Consider the following 6,824-nt stretch of genomic DNA (forward strand, 5'->3'; position numbering starts at 1 on the left):
GAGCACCTGCATAGCAAGCTCAAGGCCTTGAGTTCATAAGTAAATAATTAAGAGAAAGGAAGGAAGGGAGGGAGGGAGGGAGAGAGGGAAGGAGGGAGGGAGGGAGGGAGAGAGGGAAGGAGGGAGGGAGGGAGGGAGGAAGCGAGGAAGGAAGGAAGGAAGGAAGGAAGGAAGGAAGGAAGGAAGGAAGGAAGGAAGGAAGGGGACAGAAGGAAGGAGGGAGGAGAGGGAGGACGAGAGGAAGGGAGGGAGGGAGGGAAGGAGCGGGGAGGAAGAAGGAGGAGGAGAGAAAGGGGGAGGGGGAGGGGGAGGAGAAGGAGGAGGAAAAGGAGGGGAGGAGGAGGAGGAGCAAGAAGAAGAAAAAGGAGAAGGAGAAGGAGAAGAAGACGACGACAATGACTTGGAAACTTCCAAGAAAGCAACTTTAAGGCATGAGTCCCAGCAATATCCAGAGCCCAGGGCACTGAGAGGAAAGACAAAGGATTGGTAAGATGGTACCTGCACCAGGCATTGGTACATGCTGGACAGGTGGAGCTGCTACTATGAGCAGAATTTATGACAAGAGCAGTCAGCAAGGATGGTGGAAAGCATTAGGTATGCTTGTTTGAATCGTTCTTGACCCACTTGAATTTGCCCAGGATCAGATGTGAGCAAATGTGACATGTGATTTGAAAGGGCAGTCTTGAGACAGTGCCCCTGTAGAAGGTAGAGCTGGCACATGTGGAGCCCCAGGGGAGATCAGCTGGACAGACTATCCACCCTACCCTTCAGAGGACATGCCAGAAAAATGAAGTCCACTTCGCTGATGGATGCTGTGAGCTAGGGACTTGGGGATGCTTGTTAGCGCAGCCTAACAGAGCCTAACCTGACTGATGCTGCCTCCTCATTGGCCCTGTAAGTCCTTGTTGTATCTGGAATCTTCCTCACTTCACCCACTCTGGCAGGACTCCAGTCTCCCTAGGCAGCTAAGTTCTGGGCCTTTCACAGTTTCCGGAATGAAAACAGGCCAACAGAGGGAATCTACATGGCCTGCGCCCTGCGGGCTGGCCAGCTTGGTCTCCATGCCCCCACCCTGGCTGTGGGCTCATTAGATGAAAGCGCTATCACCTGTCAGACAAACTGCTAGAACTGTGATAAATTAATGATCAAATGGTACAGTCAGCACAGCTACTGTACCGCCTCGGCTAGTTACAAGCCGGCCGGGTGCTTAAAAAATGCAACTGGCATTAAAAAAAAATCAGGCGTTAAAGGAAAATGTCACCCGGCTTTTCAAAAAGGATCTGTTTTAAAATGACCACAGACGGCTCAGTTTCAGAGTCTTTATTTGATTCCTGTTCTTTGTATTTGGTTTTATTGCTCACAAGACCGGGAGGGGGTGGAGAGTGGGCAGAGGGGAGGTTGGAATTTCGGATTATTTTCACCAACCTCCATCTATATCTATGCTGAGTGTCTCACAGGGGATTTGTCCCCTCTCAACAGATGCAGAGACCTGCGGCCCAGGGCCTGGAGTCTGGGAGCAGAAATTGCTAGTGGAAAAACAGTAGCTATGGGTTTTTTTATACTGAGATCTTTGAGTGAGTGAGTGTGTGTGTGTGTGTGTGTGTGTGTGTGTGAACTAGGGGCACTGACCGTAGCTTTTTTTGCTCCAAATTGGAGCTCTATCACTTGAACTACAATTCCACTTTCAACTCTTTGGTGGTAAACTGGAAATGAGAGCCTCACAGTTTTCTACCGAGATCCTCAGATCTCAGCTTCCTGAGTGACTGAGATTACATGGGTGAGCCACCAGTGCCTGTTGATCTTTCGTTGTGATGCTCTGTGGACAGTAATCACTCCCTTTATCTTCTGAGACAACTATCGCTCCTAAAGTTACGATGGTTAATGAATACTGTGACGGAGGCTGACTGGACATTTCACAGGCACCTATGGTATAATCAGCACAGTAGCACAGGTGGTAATAGACACACTGATGACAAATACAGCCATAGTATGACCCCAGTTTAGAGAACAGGGAGAATCAGAGGCTAAGCCATTTGCCTACAGTCACACAGCTAATTAGTGGTAAAGGAGAGAGATGGCAGAGTTGTTTCTGGATCTGGGACTCTGGGAGCTCATCCTTCAGGATCTATAGGAATACTTTCCAAAATCCAAGTTGGAAAAGGGTGTCTTTGGCTTAACAGCCAAACAAGCTGATCTCTTGCCATGATGGATACTTGTTACATAAATGTATAGATTCCCTCCATGAGCACAGCAGCCCCTCCTAGCTCTTCCACCTACGGTTTTATGAGCTTAATTTATTCTTTTTAATATAAAATCTCATTACCTGAGCATGAAGTAAAGCTACATCCACTTCATCTTTGATATAAGAACAGAGAGAAACCTAAATCAAACCTTTCAATAAAGTCTATAATCAAGCTGTACTCCCCACTTACTTCTCCAATTTCTAAACAAAATTAAGTGGGAGTGCCTAGAGGACACTGGGTAGGAGGTGTCCAGGGAAGATGGGGTACAATCCTCCTCCCATCCTTGAGGAGTCTTAAATTACTCAGAAAAGAAAAAACCCTGCCAGAGACCAGGCCCTGCTTTGCCAGGGGCTCCGGGGCACAGGTTTGGAGAGGCGAGTGAATGAAGTCAGCCCCAGCCCGTGTGCGCCTGGCATTGATCTCAAAACGCCATTTGCCTGCCCTTGATGTATATTTGAAGACATTTCCCATCCAGTGTTAATTTTCATAAAGGGGGAATTGATGATCAGTTTAGAGAAACACAGTTAAGGGTTTTTATTCCCCAGGAGCCTGAGGTAGACATCAAGTCCAAGGGGGGTGTCTGCAGGCTCAGGATGTGAGGCGGTAGAGAAAGGAACTTAAGTCTCTGGTCTCTGTGGGGTGTGTGGGGCCTCCTCTTTAGGACACCACTTGTCCAATATGCTCACTTGAGAAGGCCAAGCCGGGCTCCTACCTGGTCTGGAGCTGCATAAAACCCACGCGTGCAGTGAGAGAACAGAGGGGCTTCCCCTCCACCCCATGAGGACATAGCTGGCTCCCTCCAAGATGGGTTGGCTGGGTGGATGTCAGCCTTGTTGCTTGCCAGCCAGGTAAACTTGAAAAGTGCTCTGGACTTAGTGCTCTGGACCTCCCTCAGTTTCCCAGCTTGAGTGCTATGCACGTAAAACAAACTTAGGGACAGTGCCTGGCCTGTGTCACCAGACACACAGGTACATGGTAGGCATGAAGTCTGAGTAACCAGCCAGGTGCCAGTGACTCACACCTGTAAGCCTAGCTAGTAGAAGGCTGAGATCTGAGGATCGCAGTTCAAAGCCAGCCCAGGCAGGAAAGTCCATAAGATTCTTATCTCCAATTAACCACCAGAAAACTGGAAGTGGAACTGTGGCTCACTGTGGTAGAGCACTAGCCTTGAGCAGAAAAGCTCAAGGACAGCGCATAGGCCCTGAGTTCAAGACCCATACTGACAAAAAAAAATGTGGAGCTGTGGCTCAAATGGTTGGGTGCTAGCCTAGAACAAAAAATACTCAGGACAACACCCAGACCCAGACCTGGGTCCCTTCCTTCCTTTCTTTTCTTCAGCACAGCACTTCCCTTGGGTTCTAGTCAAAGCCCTCCTCTTCCAGGAAGTCTTCCTTGAGTGTCAGGGCAGCACTGGTGGCACATGGCTTGGTGTCAGACCCTGGCTCCGTATGAGCTTGTGGGTGACTTTGGCAAAATCATTTAACTGCTGAAGCCTCTGTTTCTTATCTGTTACATAAGAATTAACAACAACAGAAAGATCTACTGGGCAGTACTTGGTATCTCATGCCTATAACCCTAGCTACTTGGGAGGCCAAGGTAGGAGACTTGCTGCTTGAGGTCAGCCCTGGAGTAAAGTTAGTGCAAAGCTCTATCTGAAAAACAAGCTAAAATCCAAGAGCTGAACTTATGGTTCAAGTGGCAGAGCAGCTGCCCAGCAAGCACAAAGCCCTGAGTTCAAACATCAACAAAAGCAAGCCATTTCATATGTGTTCAGCATAATGTGTGTTTTGGAGTAAAGAGATCAGAAGAGTGTCTCCGTAGGGTAAATACCAATACCATATCCAGCCTCTAGGAGAATGCAGGAGCCAATGGCTAAGTGGGAGGGAAGGAGAGAAAGGGACTCACATTGGACCCTTTAATTGGACTGTGACATACAAACAGAAATGCAACTAAATTAGAGATGAGCAACTCTGACAATTCCTAGCGACAATGATACTGTGTAAGTCACTTTGGGATCCAACCCAGACCACAAACAGCCCCTCAAAAGACCCCCCTGAGCTGGGCATTAATGGCTTATACCTGTTATCCTAGCTGTTCAGGAGTCTGAGATCTGAGCATCATAGTTCAAAGCCAGCCCAGGCAGGGAAGTCAGTGAGACTCTTATCACCAACAAACTACTCAGAAAAAGCCACGAGTGGTGCTACGACTCAAGTGGTAGAGAGCTGCTAGCCTTGAGCAAAAGAAGCTCAGGGTCAGCAACCAGGCTCAGTGTTCAAGCCCTGAGACTGGCAAAAAAAAACAACAACCAAAAGACCCCCTGGCACTGATATGAAAAATTACACAGGATTCTAGATACTCACATGCAGTGAGACCCGAAGAGGATCACAAAGGTGCAATACCCAAATGCCTCTTCACATTCATATAAAATTATATATATATACATACATACATATATATTTATATTGAAACAAACTCATAAGATATAGAAACAAAAGACTTTATTTTTTTTCTTTTTCTGATGATTCTGTGTTCTTTACCTTATATACAGTGCATTCATGTATAGATTTGAGGGGGGGGACACAGAACCTGAGGGAAAAGGGTGAAAAAGGGCAACAGCAGAGCACCCTGGACATTGATGAAAGTGAACTGTACAACTCAAGTGTGGAGATGGGAGGGAAAGAATGGGAAAATATGAGGGAACAGATGACAGATGACACTGTATGAAAGGATGTACTCATTCCCTGACTCATGTAAACACTCTGTGCCTACTTCTGTAATAACAATGAAGTAAAAATTTTAAAAGACCCCCTGAATTCTCATTTAGGTCTCATCCGCAATATGGACCTGACCCTAGGTGGGCCTGATAGGTGCTGTGAGGACTCTGAGAGAAAAGGGACCTGAAGTGCTTAGTGAACAGCACATCAGATGTGCCCTGTAAATGGGAGTCCCCTCTTCCAGTACTGGAGACGGAACACACCTGCAGGCACCCTGTCACTTAAGCCATGTCCCCCAGTCCTTTTGCTGTGAATGTGGTTTTCAGATCTACCTTTGCACTTTAGCAGGGAACAGCCTGGAATCTCTATCGTCTTCTCTCTAGCTCTCAAATAGCTGAGGTTACAGATGTGTACTCTCCCAAGCTCTTTTGTTTTGTTTCATTTTTGTTTTGAGATAGGGTCTTAGTAGTTTTTTGGTCCAGGTTGGTCTTGAATCTCAATCGCCTTCTCTCCACCTCTGAAGTAGACAGGATACAAACATTACCCACAGGCCCACCCCTAAATGTGCTCTCACTCTTAATGGTCATTCTGATTATTACTATTACATATCTTGCTCTTTTATGCAGCTAAACATATATACCCTTGAATCTGGAGTCTGTCTGCAAAATATCAAGATGGCAGTTTCTTTTTAACCAGAATAGTGTCCCAAGGGAAGACAAATCTTAAATTGTAAGACTGGTGTCAATGAAGTCAAATCAACTGCAGTTATGATATAAAGTAAGACTCTTTGTGGGTACTGAAATGCTTCAACTATCAGAAAAACCTCAGAAGATGAGATGATAAGATTGTAATATTGAGGACACAGAAAAGGCTTAAGCATTCATTGTGAGCCTCTTCAGAAGGAGTAGAGAGCTACATTGGGAAGTTGCTGAGTTTGTGTTTGGAGCCATAGCTTCTCTCACAGCTATGACATGATAATGTCTTTCTCACTATGCAACCAAAGAGCCCCTCCCTGGCCCAGAAGCAATCTGAGAAACTTAATGGAACACCTTGGAGAGGAAGAAAATGAACAGTATGACAAATGTGGGACCAGCAGCCTCGGGAACCTGCCAGCGATTGAAACCAATCAAATGTGCTCTTCCATGATGAAAATTCCGTCCCCGGGGGTGCTCAGCCCCCTCCCTCACCTGGGCCTTGTTGATGGCAGCCTTTGAAGTCCAGCTGGTAGCCTCCAGTCTCTTTTTGCCCTGGGAGAGAAAAGTAAAAATCTTAAACAGGTCTAGGAGATCCAAACAGGGAGTTGATTAAAAAAAAAAAAGGCAGGAAATGGGTTTAGGGACATTAGGTTCATTTAGCCACTTGTGGCAACAGCAGGAAGAATTTCCTGGGCACTTGGATTGGGGAGGTAGAGGAAGAGAGGTTGGGCATTTGGGGTGGGGGGAGGAGCACGCAGCTGAGAGCAGATGACAGGATGCAGAAGGTGGCCACCTACTCTAAGTCACAGGTCTGCAAGGTTCCAGTGCATACCCCAGGGACTTGCTATTGGACAGGCTCTGGGTCAGCCCATCTGGGCTGGGGCCTGAGTTTCTGCATTTCCAGCAAGATCCAAGGTAGTCCTGGCAAGAGCCACACTGTGAGAAACAACAACTAGAGGACGTGGTTGGGTTTTATAGGGTATTTACCCAGACATTTGGGGACATACTATTCCAGGTGTGTCTGTGAAGGTTTTTGGAGACGCATTTAACATCTGCATCTGTAGACTGAATCAAAGTAGGTTGCCTTTTCTAGTATAGGTAGGCCTTGTCCAATCAGTGAGAGGCTGCTCCTGCCTGCGTTTGTTAACACCAGGACAGTGGCTATTTTTTTC

The sequence above is a fragment of the Perognathus longimembris genome, chromosome 10 (genome assembly GCF_023159225.1).
Source record: "Perognathus longimembris pacificus isolate PPM17 chromosome 10, ASM2315922v1, whole genome shotgun sequence".
NCBI lineage: Eukaryota > Metazoa > Chordata > Mammalia > Rodentia > Heteromyidae > Perognathus > Perognathus longimembris.